We start from the raw sequence: 20,631 nt of genomic DNA on the forward strand, positions 1-20,631 counted from the left end.
GTACCTAAGGAGTCTGAATGCTAGTGCTGCCGTATGGGAACTCAACACAGATGCCCGAGCAGAACCACAGGTTATCACCTGCACCTCTGAGTGAAGGACAAAACCCCCAAGAATACTAGACTTAAGTCCCAAGCCTCTCCCCAGTATTTCCAGACCAGGTTTCCTGTATGATCTGAAGTGAATAGCTAGGAAGAACGAGAAAGACGCTCCCACAAATAACTGAACTTGTATTTCTCAACCAACTGGTGGGTGGAAGGCTGAGCCAGAGAGGACTTGGAAAAATTAAGGAGGAGACATTTCTTATACTTCCAAGACCAGGGAGCAAAGGCAAGCCAATTACATACATATGTACATTTTCTTTTAGGAAAAGTGCCCAGAACTTTCATCAGACTCTTAAAGGGATCGAAGTGTTAGGAGACAGGGAGGTGTTTTTAGGCTGGGCTTCCTGAGATGAGTATTTGAGACTGAGCAAGTGATTTATTAAGAAAGTGTTTTTTGTTTTTTGTTTTTGGCTGCACCACGCGGCTTCTGGGATCTTCGTTCCCCGACCAGGGATTGAACCCAAGCCCTCGGCAGTCAGAGTGCCGAGTCCTAACCACTGGGCCACCAGGGAATTCCCAAGAAAGTGCTTCTTGAGGAGACCAGCCAGAGAGTAGGGGAGGTAGAGGGGAGATGGGAGGAAGTGAAGCAAGGCTGCAGTCTTCAGGCAAAGCCCCCACAGAGGCTGACTTCCTAGTGGCACCAACTGAGGCAGGAGTGCTGGACTTCCATAGCCCCTTACCTGTAGGCCATTGATCAAGGGCCGTGGGGCAGGGCTGTGGAGAATAAATTCCCAGGCACTTTGGGGTGACGGCTCCCTGCATGGGCTCTGGTAGAACTAAAAGCAGATTTCCAAAGAACTTCAAATGCTGTCAATTAGAATCAAAAGCACAAGAAAGGAGTGAGGGGGTGTGCACAAAAATGGTCAAGAAAAAAAAGAGATCTTAGGAGATCTGGGCAGGACCACCAATATTGTCCACTGCTCCCCCTGAAAGGAGGTATTCTTAAAAAGGCAACTGTAACTGAGTCCCTGAGTGCCAGGGATTTGGTGGGACTTGGTGGCCCCAAGCAGAGCCATGGCAACTCTAAGGAAAGAAGAGATCTAGCAGAGAGCTGGGGCTGAGAAAAGGGAGACTGTGTGTTAACAGGAGAGCTTCCAAAACAAACATCTGTCAGTCCTGTAGATCTGCAACCCAGACCTTCCAGAAAATGACTCCTTGTTGAACATTTGTTGTCTCTGTTCTAAGAATTGGTTAGCCTTTCCCATCACTCACAGCTTCCATTTCTCCATCTGAGTCCCAGACTCTGGCCATTCTGCTGGGCCTACTCTACCACCCTCCTCCTCTTGCCCACTGCCCCTCTTCCAGTATCTCTTTCTTCTTAGGTCACTTCTTTCTAGGTCAATATCTTTCCCTGATCTCCGTAAAACTTGCTCCTTCACTGCCTTTAGGTTCCTTCTCAAATATGACCTTATCTGATGGCCTTTCCTGAACACCTAATATATAAAACAGAACCATATTACCCCTATACACACACATTCCCGAGGCTCTGTGTTGTTTTCTTTTTCTCCATTTTTCTCCACTTCTTTCCTAGGTCAATATCTTTCTCTTTTATAATGTAGAGAAACAATTATTTTTGTTTCACAGTGAAGCTGTGCCCAGTGGGTCTCATTTTCGTAACCAAATGTACCCATATAAGGGGTGTTCTTAAGCAGAGGCAGCTTTTAGAGAGTCTGCAGTCAGCACTTGATGTGATTTTCCCTCCCTCTCTCTCTCTCTCTCTCTCTCTCTCTCTCTCTCACACACACGCGCGCGCGTGCACAGAAACTGAGGCCCAGAGAGATGACAACTTTCCCAAGGTCATTTAACTAATCAGTGATAGAACCAGGACAAAAACTCAGTCTTAACTCTCTCTTCAGTGTTCAATACCTCCGAACACACTGCCTCCTAAGCATTCAAGCATTTTACATCAACGATAATAAATGTAAAATAGTTTCTTGGAGGAGGCAATTCAAGTTAAGTGTCAAAGGCATTCCATAGATATATGGGGTTTTTTTTCTGAATCTAGGGGGCTGAGGCACATGGCATAAATGTGGGGAAACAGAAATTAGCATACAACCCCAAATAAAGGGGCCTTTTCAAATGGTACAGGGCTGAAAGGGACTGTTTAGAGGGAAGATTCACTTGAAAACCTTGCAATGTCAATAGAAATACTTTATTGGTAAATATTTTCTTACTAATTTCACCAAAATCAAGTTAAAAGATGTTTCAATTCGAGAGTCTGATTCACTTTCCTGCCTTCAAACAGTAGTCTTGAAGGCAGGAAAGTAGTCTTATCTCCATTTCCAGAGAAATTAGGTAAGCACCAGAAGCCATAGATTTAGTATTGACGCAAGAGCAATTTAGAATCCAGGTCTTCCACTGCCTCGTTCTCTGGAGGTCACACCTAACAGGGTCCTTTACAGATAACAAAGCACCTTTCACACACCGTAATTTATGTCATCCTCATGGCAACTTTGTGTGACAGGTAAATTACTACCTCATTTTACAGAGAGGGAAACTGAAGCTTGGAGAGATTAAGTACTTTGCCTAAAAGCACCCCAAAGTCACAGTTAAAACCAAATCCAAATCCTCAACTCTAAATCCCATGCGTGTTCTTTACCAGTCTGTCCAATTACTCTTAGTACTGGAGGAAGTGGGACTGTTGGGTCACTGGTTTGGATGTTAGAGACAAAAAGAAAACCCTGCTAAACTGTAAGTCGCTGCAGGTGGGATCTTACCTTTATATAACGGGAGGTCTTGGCTGGACAGGAGCTGGGTCCTAACTGATCCAGGGAGGGGGTAATGGTTACTTCATGCCAGAATCTGTTCCAGGGAGAGGGCAGTGACCAAAATGGAAAAAGTCCCTGCCCCGTAAAATTTACATTCTAGTGGGGTGAGACATAATTGAAACAAATAACAAAATATAAAATATGCAAGGGATGGTAAGTGCTATGGAGAAAAATAAAACAGAATGCAGAGCCTCGGGAGTGTGTGTGTATACGGGTAATGTGGTTCTGTTTTATATATTAGGTGTTCAGGAAAGGCCATCAGATAAGGTCATATTTGAGAAGGAACCTAAAGGCAGTGAAGGAGCAAGTTTTACGGAGATCAGGGAAAAACAATTCCAGATAGAAAAAACCCACAAATATAAAGGCCCCAGGGCACAAGCTTGGTGAACTTGAGGAACAGGAAGAAGGCCAGTATAAGTAGGGAGAGTTTAACAGCCGTGAACTTGCCCTTACGGAGCAAAAAAATGCATTAAGAGAAAAAGAAGTTCATATCTTTGAGACATAAAGAATGATACGAGGTAAAATTGGGTAAGTGTTATAGAGAGGCATAAATCAAGTATTATGGGATTGCAGAGAAAGTAAGGGAGGCTTAGAATCACAGCATCAGAATGTGATTCTCTAGTCCAAGATACCGATGGTTTTTTGAACAATAAATATACTCTTTTCAAATTGTGGATTGCCAATAAGAAAACAAATGGAATCGAAACACTCTGGTTGAAGTGAAGGTAGGAAGGTTTAGCCTTTCTAACTTGGCCTTTTTCTCATCTCCAGGCACTCAGGCTCCTTTACGGAACCCTAGGGCTTTAAGAAACAAAGTCGGCCAATGACTGATTTAGTCAAACTAGTTCATTTTACAAAAGAGGGATCTGAGGCCCACAGAGGGAATCTTCTTCTGGTATACAGAGGAATGAAGTGCTCCCCCCGCCCCGGGTCTTCTGTGCTGGCCCCTGCGCCTGATGACCATGGATCCCGCTTCAGCCTCCAGTCTACAAACCCCCACCTCCTTGTGTTGACCCTGGGGTGACCTAGAACTCCACTGCTCTCTGTCTTTCCCTGTATGTGATGCCACACCAGAGCAGCTGCTTCTCTCTGTTCCTACTCAAGGCTGATGCAGTGCTCTGGGGAGCTTCTCTGTGGGGCTGGCCAACTCCACAGCAATAATTCCTCCTGTGGGACCAATGCAGTCACTGTTTCTGAGGACAATCTGAGATAATCAGAACAAAATTCATTGCTCAGATATCCATTTCAAATTAGATTTTTGAGTCCAAAGTAAGACAATAGTCTTGAAAATTGGATTTACTGAGAGAATATACCTCTTGACACACAGAGATAATGATAATGAAATTGCCCTACACTTATACCCTGAAAATGCCAAGCACTTCATGCCTTCATACCTGATATACTTCTTCACTAAAACCTTTTTTTTTTTTTGTAAATTCTATTCCTCCTTCCAGGAAGCTAAATTCTCTTCCACTCTGATAGCTTCTCAGACGTCCCCAAGTAGAAGCAATTGACCCTTACCTGTGTTCCTGTAGCACCTACTCCATACATTTATTATAGCTCTCATTTTACATTGGAAAAACATGTTTAGATATTCTTCTATCCCACTGACTTTGAGCTTCTCTTGTGAATAAGAAATATATCTTATTTGTATTTGATGCCTCCACTGCCACTAACACAATGTTCTTGGTGCCTGATACATTTGTTGATTGACGTTGTAATTTAGCAATGACTGGGCTTATGAGAAATGAGGGTGCTTCTCTACCATGGACTGTTTGAAAAGTTGCCAACTAGTGATAAGCTACCAGCAATTATTTTCTCAGCCAGCTTGATAATTTCTTGAAAAGTAAAATGACTACGTGAATATCCTGTTGTTGGTCATTGTAAGTTTCTGATGGACGGCCCCAGCACTCACTTTTGGTCTTTTCTGTCCAAGCCTTCTGACACATTTTTCTATTTGTTTGTCCACGCTGGATTTGCTCCGAGGCAGACATGTTGCTATGGCCAACACAGCCAGCAATGACGCATTCCCCCTCATGCCTGGTCACAGCCCCTGGTAACTGTCAGCCTTTCAGATATGACTGACAAGAGTAAAAAGCAAAATCTGTGGGAAAAAATATGAAATCAGGTCCCAGCTCTCACTCTCTCATTATGTAAAGATGATCTCATGTTTTCTGAGTGTTGTGTGGTGAATCTCACATGATCCTGAGACAGAGGGAGCTTTACCAAGAGAGTAGGGATTTTTCTGACATATAGGCCTGGTTAATGGTACCTCTAGCTGGTCAGCACTGAAAGGCAAACTTAAGTTTCATTTCCTGAATTCAAATTGCACATCAAGGTTACAGAGAAAGGCCATTGCCTTTCAACAATGGCAACATAACCAAAGCCACTTCATTTGCAGGAGTTTATAAAAACTAGATTATCCCAGATCTATTTTCTTAAGCCAAGAACAAAACAACCTCAGTAAAAGAAAAGTCAGCTCTCACGTGCCTCTTGATCTCTGCTTTGTCATCCAAGAGTTTTCAGATTTGGGGCTGAAACACAACTCCTCTGCCCCAGCAACAGGTAGCCTGCCCAATCATTTCCAGTCCTAACTTTACAGTTAACAATTCAAAACACAATATTCTTGCTCTCATTTATAAGCATTTATTTAATCACATGGGATTTGCCATGTTTACTGTCAAACAATTGATCTTTTCTTCCTAGATCCCTCCAGGATTTCCATCTAGCTGATGTGGCTTTCATGTTTCTAACAGAAACAGTAAACAAAAACACAAGACAGAAATGTTTGTATTTTGCTGAAATGTGGAGTAATCAGGGTTATCACTAAAAAGCACTTGAGACATGACCATGGAGAAAAGAGAGTCTGAGAAACTGTCTGGGAAGACAAATGACATGAAGTGTGTTTATTTGAATTTCTAAAATTTCCCTTTCTCTTGCTTTATTTACATTTCATTAATATGAAGTTATCCAACCTGAGTAACATTTTGTCTTGCATAGTTTACTGGTTTGACTTTTGCAAGCAGCCAGACAGCAAGAATGATCCTAAACAAGCTCTTGGTTGGTGTGAGACTCCATATCTACTGAATTAGAGAACTTTAAATAAAAATTTCCCTCTAAATGTAATATTTCAAAAACACCAGACTCCATTTCCCCTAGGGAAGCAGATAATGTGAGAAGCAGATCAGGTTTGCTACCTATAAACTACGAAGGTGGAGGACAGCTTTCAAGGGCAGGAGCTGAACTATCGGGTTTTAATTCCTAACCTGGACCAAGTTCAATGGGCATGAGTCTTGCTTCTTTCCAATTTGTGTTAACTAAGTTCTAATTAAGCAGTGTTAATTTTAATGAAGTCAGAAACCAAGTTTCTGGCTTGGTTTCTGGCTTCCTCCACCTAGACTTTCAATATTGCAGAGCTCTTTCTTAATTAAGGTGAAGAATTCCCTTTGGTTTCCACAGCCAACATTTTCCATTTGTTCCACTTAGGATGCCAGTTGGCTTCCACCCCCTGCAACCATGTGCCTCTGGTACAGCTGGACAATATATTAACCTCTTTGGGATTAAAAAGGTGCTATATCCTTGAGAAATATTCCTAATAATCTGAATTCTTCTTTATTCTCACCAGCAATCAATCTTTTCTAAGTAAGAACAAGCAAATGAGCAGTGGAGGCAGGCAACAATCAGATTTCAGCAGCAACCTTTCCAGAGGGTCTTCCCCATCCCTAAGTCCTGAGCCTGAATTCTCCAAAGACTGATATGAGCAGGCTTTAGCCAAGTTCTGGCTCCTATTCTGGTGTCCAGCGGCAACTTGAAGATAGAGGAGGGAGGGGTCCTGGGCTGTCCTTATGGCTGCCTAAGTTGTGTGAAGGCACAAAGGGAACAGTATCCCTTGGAGATGAGCAAGGCACGAGGCTGAAATCAGAAGACTCAGCCCTAGTTCCTGCCGCCCACTGACTAATTATGAGACTTTCAAAGCACTTCACTTCTCTGAGCCTTGGTTTTCTCATCTGTTAAGATAGAGAACACGACTAGAGCAGTGCTTTACAAACTATCTATGGCAAAGGAGCAAGATTTTTCCTTCCTTCACCCCATCACCCCATCCCCTGATTTGTTGGGGATCTTTCGTGAAATACAACAAAAATGAATACCATAGTAATAATACTGTATTGTACATTTGAAAGTTACTAAGACAACAGATCTTTAAAATTCTCATCACATACACGCAAAAAAATTGTGAGAAAAAAAACAGTGGTTACCAGTGGGGAGAGGAAAAGGGGAGGAGCAAGATAGGGGCACAGGATTAAGAAATATAAACTACTAAGTATAAAATAAATAAACAACAAGGATATATCGTACAGCACAGGAATATAGGGCCATTATTTTGTAATAACTTTAAATGGAGTATAATCTATAAAATATTGAATCACTGTGTTGTATACCTGAAACTAATATAATATTGTAAATCAACTATACTTCAACTAAAAATAAAATTTTAATTGCAACCATGCATGGTGATGGATGTTAACCAGACTTATTGTAGTGATCATTTCACTACATATATCAAATCATTATGCTGTATGCTTGAAACTAACATTATGTTATATGTCAATTATATCTCAGTTTTAAAAACACACACATTAGAAAATTTTTGAAAGAAAAACCTTGATATGATATATTTGAAGTTGCTATTATATTTCAGATGGGACATTATGTAATTACTGCTCTAACTTTGTTTTTAGCAAACTAAGTCTCATCCAATACTAAACATGCAGTAGGCCCTTAATAAATCTTTGAATTAATCACTGAAAAGAAAAAAAAAGAATTACCAGATAAATGATAATGTTTGGATGTTGTAGCAATGCCAGATTGCTATCAAAATTTCTAAATGCTTACCCTTACTTGCTGTATTTAACTCCCCATGAGCAGGTAACAGTGTATGGACCAGTGGCTGTGCAGAGACCACACTCAATATCTTATATCCCTCCCTTGCACCTCCACTCAGGTTGCCCAAGTGTCCAAATGCTGGGCTTGGTGGCCAGATCACAATTATGCTTCTGGAGCAACAAAGACCAAAATAACCACTTGAGCATATAACAGTAGTTCTGTCTCTATATCTGCCTCACCTTGTCAATCTCCCAGAACAATAATCTGGAACACTGGCTCCACCACCTAGTATCAGGTGGCCCAGAGCAAGTTACTAAACCTCTCTGTGCCTCACTTTTCTCATCTCTAAAATAAGAATAATAAGATCTTCTTCATGGGGGTGTTTCTGGTAAATGTTTACTTTGATATAATTTCAAACCTACAGACAAGTTGCTGAAATAGTACATAGAAATCCTATTACTCTTTATTCAGATGACCCCTTTGTAATATTTTTCCCCATTTGCTTTACCATTCTCTTTATCTTTCCTTCCCTTTCTATTATTTTTCTTTCTGAAGTGTTTAAGAGTAACTTTCAGCCACCATGCCCACTGGATTGTTTTGAGGATTAAAGGAATTAATATGTGTGAAATACTCAAAATAATGCCTGGTACACATAATAAGCTCTCATAAAATATTACCTCTTATGCTTGGTTTCCAAAGACCTTTCCAGATGTTCAACGGGTATCTCATATTCCAGTGATTTGGTGGCAACCCCATGTGGAATCTCCAACAGGCTGGGGGTCCATCCCTATGACTCTGCCCTTCTCAAAGGTTTACGCCAAATTCACTTATTTTCAAGTGTGTTGAATTTGACTGACCTAAAAAAAAATTTTCTATGCCATATGTATCTGGCCTTGAACACGGGTATTGAGTGTATCTGCTCTAAATTACTGTGTGTTATTAAATCTAAAGAACTCTGGTATTCTTTTTCCTTTCTTACAAAATGGCTGTATTACTCTTAACAGAATATTAAATTGATCAGTGGTGACTAGAAGACCAAACCCTCACTCTTCATGTTCTTTAAGGAGATGATACGAACAGTGATTTCTAGGAAATTCAAGTGTGACCCTTAAAACAAAACTTCCCTATGCAGCTCAGATGGCTCTTATTTCTGTTACCCAAAATGTCTATGCTTCTGAATCAGAAACAAAATTTTGATTAGCATAATACCTTGTCTACCCCTGGTGTTGGTTTAACTTTAAACTGAACCAGAACCTTCCTTTCTCACATTCACCCTGGTTCCTTTGCTTCTTGATTTCCTGCCTCATCCAGATCCTGCTGGGCTGAATTGAATTAAGTGTGGAAAACATACTGATTCAGCTTCATCTCTGTGTGCCCAGATTCAGCTACAGAAAAGACTGTTCAGTCCACAGCAATTTTTAAAAACATTCCACGTGAGTCATACGCCAGAAAGAAATCAAATCGCAGAGGCATCTGGTGTCCAGAAAGACCCACTGTTTTCTATGGCCAGAACCTAGAAGGTTGGATGACTTGCCCAGGTGACTCATTGCTCTTCATAGAACATCGGAACAAGGTCCATATGTCTTCCAGGCCCTTTTGTTCAGGATTACCATGTGACCAAAACAAATCCTATCATTGCCCCAGCAGGGTTCATGAGTCTTTGACTTTTGTGCCAGACAATGCCTGGAGGAGGAAAGGCAGGCAAAGTGGATACATCTTCCATCCCAAGATGAATTATGTATGTACAACTAGAGCCAACTTAGCCTCACATCACTCTCCCTGGGGATTCTGTGAATGTGGGGCTTCCACATATATTCACAGCCCACGCTGAAGGCTCTGTTCCCTGGAAAACCTGTCATGTGTCCCACACAATTTAATACTTGGTCAAAAATTTTTGCTTGATATGCCTTATACCTTAGGTTAAGCTGTGGAGAGCCAAGGCCATGTATATGTCCATCAGAGAAACCTCACAGTGGACTGGGTACACAGTAGATGGGAAGGTATTTCTCTAGATGGTCTGCTGTAGTACAAAATAGGGAAATCAGTCACCCCAGTTGTCAAGTCATTGGCTTCATCCCCACAGCAGAAGTGCCCGTCCTCAGCCACAGAATTTTCCTTCCCTTCTAAAGAAAAACCTCTGCTGCTGTAAGAGATTTGGACATCTGAAGGGGCAGCTCCCACTAATATTATTCCTCCAAACACCTGGCCTACACATTTCTCTATTAGCACCGCCCTCTCCCCAAAGAATTCAGGGAGTTTTACAAAGATGAGAAGATATACTGATGCTCACCTGATTCATTTAAAAGTCTAAGGTATGGTTTCTCCAAAAGTTACACATAGAGTACCATACACACAGCAATTTCTCTCCTAGGTTTACACCCAAGAAAACTGAAAACATATGTCCACACAAAAATGTGTACATGGATATCCATAACAGCATTATCCGTTAATAGCCAAAAAGGAGAAACAACCCAAATTTCCATAAACTGATAAATGAGTGGTATATCCATACAATGGAATATTATTTGGTCATAAAAAGAGTGAAGTATTGATATATGCTAACATAAATGAACCTCAAAAATATTACACTGAGTGAAATCCAGACACAAAAGACCACATATATTGTATGATTCCATTTATATGAAATGTCTAAAAATAGGCAGATCCATACAGATAAAGAGAAGCAGGGGTGGAGGAAATAAGGAGTGACCACTGAGGTTTCCTTTTGGGATGATGAAAATATTCTGGAACTAGATGGTAGTGATGATTGCACATATCTGAATATACTAAAAACCACTGAACTGTACATTTTTAATGGGTGAAGTTCATGATATGTGAATTTTAAAATTGATTAAAGGATAAAACAGGACATAAAAATTAAAAAAGAAAAAGTGTGAATCAAAGTGAATCCCAGGTCCCAGGCCGGCCTGCTGATTTGACAACTTCCACAACCAAACTTGCCTTCCTTTCTCTTCTTCTTTTGCTGAGATTGGTCACTGCCAACATAGGCATTTCTAAAACATGCTGTGTGCCCTGAAGCTCCACTCAATGTCCAGCCAGATCAGGACTGTCACCCAGGCTGCTGGGCCTCATCTCAAATGGGTTTTGATCTGGCCCCACATCTTAACACAGCGTGAGCTTCAGGGCTCTGGCTTCTCCATTTCCTCATTGCCAGTGATTGTTTCCGTCGAAAATAATCATCTGTCTTTCATTGCAGTACAGATGATACCCAAATGTTACTCTCGTCCATCAAACTGTCAAGCTAATTGTTTATAAAACATCCAGAACTGGTTGTCACAGAACATCAGTAAACTCAGCCCAAGTAAAACAGACCCCTGAGGCTGGATACAGCCCTGGGCAAGGGGAGAATCTCGCTGACATATCCTTCATGAACACCTTTCCTAATCCAACAATCGTCAGAAAACTAGGGGTGTTGCTGCCATCCTGGGACACTGAAACTGATCTCAAGGAACTTAGTTTTCCTGTTACTAGAATGTTTTTTGATAATTTGAAAACTGCTCCCCATCCTAAGAGACTCCAGGACTTGGGCTTTAAATTCTTTCCATGGTCCAGCGTTAAGATGGGTGGTGCAGGAATTCCCTGCCTCTGCCCTGCCACCCCATCAGGTAATTACTTACATTGAGTGGTGCTTGAAATTTGCTGAGCATTTTCACACAGATTTCCTTTTAGTCTCAATTTCCCTGTGATGGAGCCAGAGTACAGACAGAGTTATTTCTAGTTTTCATCTAGGAAGAAGTACAGAGATTTACTCAACATCACTGGAGTTGTCGATGGCAGAGCACAGATCTCTATGTTCTCAGCTCAGCCCTGTTTCCAGAGCACACAGAGGACACAGGCCTTAACTTGGGTCAGAAGACAAGTCTTCCAAAGCAGCCTTCCCTTGGGCTTCCCTGGTGGCGCAGTGGTTGAGAGTCCGCCTGCCGATGCAGGGGACACGGGTTCGTGCCCCAGTCCGGGAAGATCCCACATGCCACGGAGCAGCTGGGCCTGTGAGCCATGGCTGCTGAGCCTGCGCGTCCGGAGCCTGTGGCCACAACAGTGAGAGGTTCGCGTACCGAAGAAAAAAAAAAAAAAAAAGCAGCCTTCCCTTCCAGCACTTCTCTGTTCCTCTGCTCAGCCTCATGAAGCCTTCCTCAGCCAGTTTTTCTATCATTTTCCCATCTAAAACTTATTATCGTTCATTTCAAGCCTTCTCTTTCACCCAGTCACCTGGGCCATCATTCATTTAAAGAAGAATGGTTAAGCTTCTACTAAGTACCAAATGCCGTGCTAGGCAGATACAGAAGAATACGCGTCTCCCATGCTTAAGAGGCTCAGAACCTAGCAGACTCCAGTCCTACTGACTTCTGACTCCAGACTGCAGGCCCTTTGCATCTCCAGATTTTGTAGACCTTTTAGGTCTGTCTTCTGCCGTCTGTGTAACCCACAGATTGATCTCCCTTTGACCCACCTTCTCAGGGTTCTAAAGCCATGAGTCTCACCTGGTAGACCAAGGAAATTTGATCAAGTAGCGATAGCATATAGCACACATAAATATACATTACATATATGATATATATAACATGCATGTGTGTCCACTACAGTGAGGGAGGAACACTGGGCTCAGTCACTTAGAGTTACTACTATCTAATAAGACCATAGAAGCTGGAGCTGAGCGGGATGCTGACAATAACTGCTGCTCTGATTGTAAAATCAATATCCATTTGTCAGTGTCCTTCCAGCGCCAGTATTTTTCAACGAAAGTTTCCAACTTAAAGAGAGATGTCTGCTTTCATAACACAACAATCCACAGTCATGTCATAAGAATAAGATATAAGAGCTAAGTGTGCTCATGCTACCTTTCCACGCACAGAGCACCATCAATGCTTTGCTTCCCAATGCCTGTAACAGAAATAGCACCTGTTAAAATATAATTTTCAAAAGGTAGAATCAAGACTCTCAGGAAGACATTAGAACTGATCTAGAAAACACCTGAGAAGCTCGGTATCTATAAAAACTAGCTGATATCTCAAAAGGTGAAAAACCTTTTGGGTTATCTCTTCCACTAGACAGGAATATTTTTGCATCTCTTTTGGAAAAGATCCACCAGTTAACCCTTGTCTCCACAGAGGGTTAAAATAGGCAACCAATAGAAAGTCAAACCCAGCACTCCACTGAAAAACAATCAGGACTCTCTTTGGACTACTTTGGGGCTACTTTGAAGTTACTAGTAACTTTCCTTATTTTTTTATTTCTTTATTTTCTTTCTTTATTTATTTGGCTGTGTTGGGTCTTCGTTGCTGCGCGTGGTCTTTATTGGTGGCGAGTGGGAGCTACTATTCGTTGCGATGCACAGGCTTCTCATTGCGGTGGCTTCTCTTGTTGCGGAGCACGGGCTCTAGGCACACGGGCTTCAGTGGCTGCAGCACGCAGGCTCAGTAGTTGTGGCTCACGGGCTCTAGAGCGCAGGCTCAGTAGTTGTGGCACACGGGCTTAGTTGCTCTGCGGCATGTGGGATCTTCCTGGACCAGGGCACGAACCTGTGTCCCCTGCATTGGCAGGCGGATTCTTAGCCACTGTGCCACAAGGGAAGCCCCACTAGTAACTTTCTGACAGGTCACTGATGCTGGAACTAGGGACTGACTCAGGGAGGCTATGGGAGCAAAGTCTTTATATTATCTAGTGTTTAAAAAATAACCAGGAAAAGGCAAAACTATAGAGACAGTAAATAGATCAGTAGTCGCCAGGGGGTGAGGGTAGGGGGATGAATAGGCAAAACATAGAGGATTTTAGGGTAGCGAAAATACTCTGTATGATACTATAATGAGGGATACATATCATTATACATTAGTCCATACCCAAAGGATGTACGACATAAAGAGTGAACTCTAATGTACACCATGGACTTTGGTGATAATGGTGTGTCAATGTATGTTTATCAATTGTAACAAACGTACCACTCAGATGGGGGATGTTCAAAATGGGGGAGACTGTGCATATGGAGGGGACGGGGGGTATGTGGGAAATCTCTGTCCCTTCCTCTCAGTTTTGCTGAGAACTTCAAACTGCTCTGAAAAATTGTCTTTTAAAAAAATAACCAGAAATGTTTATCAATAAGCAAGTGCCCACATCTATCCTAAAAGCCAAGAGGGATGACAGCCAGTTTCCCTGCTTCCACACAGCCTTCAGACATTCTAAGGTCAAATTTCTTCACACTAAATATAATCCAGCGTTGTTTAACGGGAAAAGGAAAGAGAAAAGCACATCTGGTAAGCAAGTAGGCCAGACAAATTCAAGTCAAGAATCCCTGTCCTACAGGCCTGCAGAACTAAAGTGCCCAGAGAGGCCTTCAATTATTTGGATGTCATGACTTTTTATTTTTAATAGACAAATGAAATTTTGAGTGTAGTTCTGGGGTTGAATGGTGTTGGAATCCAACAGGAATATTTACCATCAAATAAAGAAGGCACAGACTTTTTAAAGAGATATGGACAAACCAAATCATTTCCATTTCCCCTACCTCCATCCCCTGATCACCGGCTCAAATTCAAACCTTAAGAAAGCAAGCAAAACAACAACAAAGTCGAGCTTCTGACATTGAATCATTTCTGATGGGTAAAATTAATGACAGAAGAGTTAAAGTTTTTTACAGGATCAGTGCACACTGTGTAAGACTCTGACTACTTTAAGCTATAATGAAATTATGTAATTATTAGAATTATTTGCTGCTCAGTCCTTGATTAGAAATGCAACACCCAACATAACTAATCATTAGAGAAATGCAAATCAAAACTACAATGAGGTATCACCTCACACCGGTCAGAATGGCCATCATCAAAAATCTACAAACAATAAATACTGGAGAGGGTGTGGAGAAAAGGGAACCCTCTTGCACTGTTGGTGGGAACGTAAATTGATACAGCCACTATGGAGAACAGTATGGAGGTTCCTTAAAAAACTAAAACTTGAACTACCATATGACCCAGCAATTCCACTACTGGGCATATACCCTGAGAAGACCATAATTCAAAAAGAGACATGTACCACAATGTTCATTGCAGCTCTATTTACAATAGCCAGGACATGGAAGCAACCTAAGTGTCCGTGGACAGGTGAATGGATAAAGAAGATGCGGCACATATATACAACGGAATATTACTCAGCCATAAAAAGAAACGAAATTGAGTTATTTGTAGTGAGGTGGATGGACCTAGAGTCTGTCATACAGAGTGAAGTAAGTCAGAAGGAGAAAAATATGTATGCTAACACATACATATATGGAATCTAAAAAAAAAAAAAAGAAGGTTCAGAAGAACCTAGGCGCAGGACAGGAATAAAGACGCAGACATAGAGAATGGACTTGAGGACACGGGGAGGGGGAAGGTTAAGCTGGAATGAAGTGAGAGAGTGGCATGGACATATATACATTACCAAATGTAAAATAGTTAGTGGGAAGCAGCTGCATAGCACAGGGAGATCAGCTCGATGCTTTGTGACCACCTAGAGGGGTGGGATAGGGAGGGTGGGAGGGAGACGCAAGAGGGAGGAGATATGGGGATATATGTATATGTATAGTTGACTCATTCTGTTATACAGCAGAAACTAATACACCATTGTGGAGCAATTATACTCCAATAACGATGTGGAAAAAAAAAAAGAAATGCAACGTCCAATTATAATATTCCTCATCTAATGTTTTTGTGGGACTGTATTTTTTATGCTTTAGGATTGAGTTTTTAGGAACTCGTTATGTGTATTTCAGTCAGGATGGGCTTAGTTATATGGTGGACAAACAAAAAACCAGAATGTTAGTGGCTTAAAACAACAGAACTTGTATTTATCCATTCATGCTACCTGATCGCCTTGGGTGGATGGGGGCTCTGCTCTCCCTGCCTGTCATTTAGGTGGTGGTGTAGGTGCCTATCAGGTACCTTGCTAGAGGTCCTAGCAGAAGAAAAGGAAGTGTGGCACATACACATAGAGCTTCTACCCAAGAGTGGCACATGCCCCTTTCCTTCACATTTCACTGGACAAAGCAAGCCATGTGGTCATGCCTAATCCCAAGGAGGCAGGAGATGCAACCCTGAAGAAGAGAGAGTACCGATGGCTAAGCCTAGTGACTACCAAACCTTCTCTTGGAAAATAAGGTCTCCTGTTTTAAAACGTGTTTTATTTTTTTAGCTATATTGACTTAGCTATCAACCAGCAACATCGTTATGAAGTTAGAATAAGTATACATTTTGACTTATCAGTGTAAACCTTAGTTCATCTGACACTTTAACCAAATACAGATTTTTTTGTACCCCTCATGTCAGGCAAAATTCCATAGAAATGAATAAGACAAAATCCTGCCCACAGATCCCAGGTTGGGTAATTTGGTCTCGTGCCGAAGACACAGCTTTCATCTTGGAAAGTTCCCAGGTTTGTTATTGGCTATAGTTCCTTTTTCCATGACGTCTGAACCTGTCAACCTTCACAACATAGAGGATTCATCTGTCACCCCATCATTCACGTGAGGGTTGAATTAACACCAGTGTTTTGAGAAAATTTCACTTAAGCAAATTTGGGTTAGTAGGTGATCTTGCAGTTTCAACTTTATTTCCTTATTATTAATTTTCTACACCCAGTTTAGAGTTGCTGAATCCAGATTTCAAAGCACAAAATTCCCCTGACAAGGTTGGGTGCACGCAGAACAAAGGGAGCCACTGCCAAAGATTCTTGGGAGGTCAGAGGCCAGATTCAAGGCTTTGGTATAACGTGTGTAGCAAAGTGTCAGCTCGACAGGAGGCCAGCAAAGAGAGGAGGGCTCAGAGTCCACTCTAGTGACCAAACCTGCAAACAAGCTTCTCTAATCACAAGGTGCTGAAAGAAGGTCAAATGGGTACTTACTGTTAAATCATACAAAAAGCAAAAGGATGCAAAACTAAGCCCCCCATCAAAAGCAACTTTAATTAAAATTAAATTAGATTTAATTAAGTAGAATTAATTATATAATTCTAAGATGTGGATAGCTGTAGAAAACAAAAATCCAACTATGTAATGTAACTTTTTTTTCACTCAGCAATCTTAGAAATCTCTCCGTGTTAGTACATGTAGATCTACTCTCCGCCCCCTCCCCTGCTGTTTTTTTTTTTTTTTTTGGCCAGGCAGCACAGCATGCAGGATCATAGTTCCCCAATCAGGGATCGAACCTGTGCCCCCTGCATTGGGAGAACAGAGTCTTAACCACTGGACCACCAGGGAAGTCCCAAAAAATCCAACTATGAACCAGATAAAGTTCAGATAATTTCACTGGAGTTTCTGGATCTTTCAGTCATATAACTGGCTTCTACCTGTGTCAGTCAGGATCCCAGCAGGAAATGAACAGAGCATTCCACTGGGATTTTGAAAAGATTTTTAGTGGTGGGATTCTTCACAGAGGTGTGGTCAGGTGTAAGGAATCCACCATGCGTGTTGGGGAATCCCATGACTACAAGGGCAGGAAGAGGCAGGGGGAGGAGGTATTGTTACCAGAACTTGGGTGAGAGCTGTAGCTGTGAAAGGGAGCAACCCGATGGGAGCTATGACCATGAAAGAACGTGGCCGCTGTCAGAACTGTGCCAAGGCAAAGGGCAGGTGGCAAGGAGAAACATTTCAACTGGTCCCTTCCTCCAAACTCCGGTCTCCTAACACTTCTCCACACTGCAAACCAGAGGGCAAAGACCCCTGGGTGATGGAGTCCACTGAGACCACTCTTTTGCAGGCACAGAACAGCGCAGAGATGGGAGAAAATGGATTTGGCTGGCTTACCATGTCACCTAATTAAAAGATGCTGTCTGGGGCTTCCCTGGTGGCGCAGTGGTTGAGAGTCCGCCTGCCGATGCAGGGGACACAGGTTCGTGCCCAGGTCCGGGAAGATCCCACATGCCGCGGAGCAGCTGAGCCCGTGAGCCATGGCTGCTGAGCCTGTGTGTCCGGAGCCTGTGCTCCGCAACGGGAGAGGCCACAACAAGGAGAGGCCCGCGTACCGCAAAAAAAAAAAAAAAAAAAAAAGATGTCTGTAACTGTGTGCAAATGTTTTCTCTTTTTTCTCTATTTGGCCAGACTAGTTATGTTCTGTTTACCTTTTGCTGAGTGCACACACACTCTCTCTCTCAAGTCACTTCAATTTTCTTTACTTTCACTGTTGAATCCAAAAGAGCTCATGATGGAAGCTAACTTACAAATTAAAGCAAGTGCTTCTCTCTGTTATCTGGGGATATTACAAGTTTATTACATGTTTAGTAACTCATCACATATATAGCCAGAAAGGGAGAAATTTTAATTTAATTTTAATTTTTAAAAATAGGCTTTATTTTGTAGAGCAGTTTTAGATTCATAGCAAAATTGAGAGGAAGGTTCCAAGACTTCCGTATAACCCCGTCCCCCAAGACACAGCTTCCCCCTCTATCAAAACCTCGTACCCAAGTGGTATATTTGCTACAATTAATGAACCTACATTGACACATCATTATCACCCAAAGTCCATAGTTTACATTAGGGTTCACTCTTGGTGTTGAACATTCTGTGGGTTTGTGCAAATGTATAATGACATGTGTCTACTGTTACTGCATCATACAGAGTATTTTCACTGCCTTAAAAATCCTCTGTGCTCTGTCTATTCATCCATATTTTAATTTTTAAACACTATAATCAAAAGTCTCAAGAGATTATATCCTGAACTTTTAAAAACCAGGCATGTTCCTGGTACATGAGTAAACAAACAATAATAATACAGTAAATCATCACCTAAAATTATTGTCAAATGGAATAACATAGGAGTATTGCTATAGACATCATAACTAATTTATCAATTTTCAAAGACTTAAAAAATATATTTGTAACCAGCATGTCAAACAAACACAGTGATGTATCAAAACACAACTTTACTGTAAAAATGTACTTGGTATGGGTTACCTTCCCTAGGCCCTGACTTTTCTGGCCACATTAAGTCACAAAACACAAAGCTCAACTCACAAAGTGAAATTGTCCAGCCCAAAATATTAATCAATGTCTGAACTCAAATTAGAGCAAAATCTTCTTCCCTTCCCCATCTGGAACCTGTTTTAAGCAGACCACTGGCAGAGCCACGAGGGTGTGGTTGCTGCTTCCTCACTTCCTGTGCTTTTTCTGCTAGCTTGGCAACAAGGCCTCTGGGGCTGGTATGAGGGATGGAGGAAGGAAAAGAGGTCCAAGGGAAGCGTCTTCCTTGCTGATGGCTTTGCTCTCTCTGGGCCCAGTGTCACAATCCATCATTTCTCTCACTGATGTTTCTAAGGGCTTACTGGAGGCTCCTCTGCAGGGCTTTCTTGACAACAGTGATGTTTTTTGTCCCTCTGTCTGCTGCTCTCCACTCTTCCCCTGGTTATCTGTGGTCCATGTGGTCCACTCTATACAGATTCTGACTGTTGAAGCCTCCTCCTTCCCTAGGTTATCCTTTCTGGCAGGAAATTGTATTCCCTATCTATTGCTGTGTAACCAATGACTCTAAAACTAAATGGCTTAAAACTACACACATGGGGCTTCCCTGGTGGTGCAGTGGTTGAGAATCCGCCTGCCAGTGCAGGGGACATGGGTTCGAGCCCCGGTCCAGGAAGATCCCACATGCCACGGAGCAACTAAGCTCGTGCGCCACAGCTACTGAGTCTGCGCTCTAGAGCCTGCGAGCCACAACTACTGAGCCCACATGCCACAACTACTGAAACTTGCATGCCTAGAGCCTGTACTCTGCAACAAGAGAAGCCACCGCAATGAGAAGCCCGTGCACCGCAACGAACAGTAGCCCTGCTCGCCGCAACTAGAGAAAGCCCGCGCGCAGCAACGAAGACCCAACACAGCCAAAAATAAATTTATCAAAAAAAAAACACAAAAACTAAGCACATTTGTTATCTCACTATTTCTTTAGGTCGGGGATCCACACCTGGCCTAGCCGAGTCCTCTGCCTCAGGGACCCTCAGAGTTATCTCAAGGCTCTGCTGGGAAAGAGCTGCTTCCTCGCTCACTCACATAGTTGTTGCCAGGACTCAGTTTCTCATGAGCTGTTGGACAGAGGGCCTTGCTCCTCACTGGTTTTGACTGGAGTTTGCCCTCACTTCTTTGCTATGTGGGCCTCTCCAACATGGCAGCTTGCTTTGTCAAAGCCTGCAACCTAATACTACTCAGCCATAAAAGAGAACAAAATAATGTCATTTGCAGCAACATGGATGAACTAGAGACTGTCATACTAAGTGAAGTAAGTCAGACAGAGAAAGACAAATATATGATACTGCTTATATGTGGAATCTAAAAAAATGGTACAAATGAACTTATTTACAAGACAGAAATAGAGTCACAGATGTAGAAAACACACTTATGGTTACTGGGGGGAAAGTATGGGAGAGGGATAAATTAGGAGATTGGGACTGACATACACACACTATTATATATAAAATAGATAACTAATAAGGACCTACTGTATAGCACAAGGAACTCTACTCAGTACTCTGTAATGGCCTATAAAGAAAAGAATCTAAAAAAGAATGGATATATGTATACGTATAACTGATTCAGTTTGTTGAACACCTGAAACTAATGCAATGTTGTAAATCAACTATACTCCCATAAAAATAGTTTTTTTAAAAAAGCCTGCAACCTGAGAAGGCAATAAACAGAGTCCCAAAGGACAGAAGTTCAGTCTTTTGCAAACCCAGTCATGAAAGAGACATCCCATCACTTTTGTCATATTCTATTTATTAGAAAGAAGTCACCAGGTCCAGCCCACATTCAGTGGGAGGAGATTACAGAAGGGCATTGATACCAGAAGGCAGGGATCACTGAGAGCCACTTTTGAAAGCTATCATAGACATAAAACAGTTTCAGCT

General features: G+C 42.0%; 1 non-coding gene across 1 annotated transcript; it reads right to left on the reverse strand.

Moving 5' to 3' along the window:
- Window positions 1-540: 540 nt before the first annotated feature.
- On the reverse strand, window positions 541-613 carry TRNAQ-CUG (transfer RNA glutamine (anticodon CUG)). Its single transcript has one exon. It is a non-coding gene; the product is annotated as a tRNA-Gln (tRNA).
- Between the last annotated feature and the right edge of the window lie 20,018 nt (window positions 614-20,631).

Source organism: Globicephala melas, chromosome 12, assembly GCF_963455315.2.
Source record: "Globicephala melas chromosome 12, mGloMel1.2, whole genome shotgun sequence".
NCBI lineage: Eukaryota > Metazoa > Chordata > Mammalia > Artiodactyla > Delphinidae > Globicephala > Globicephala melas.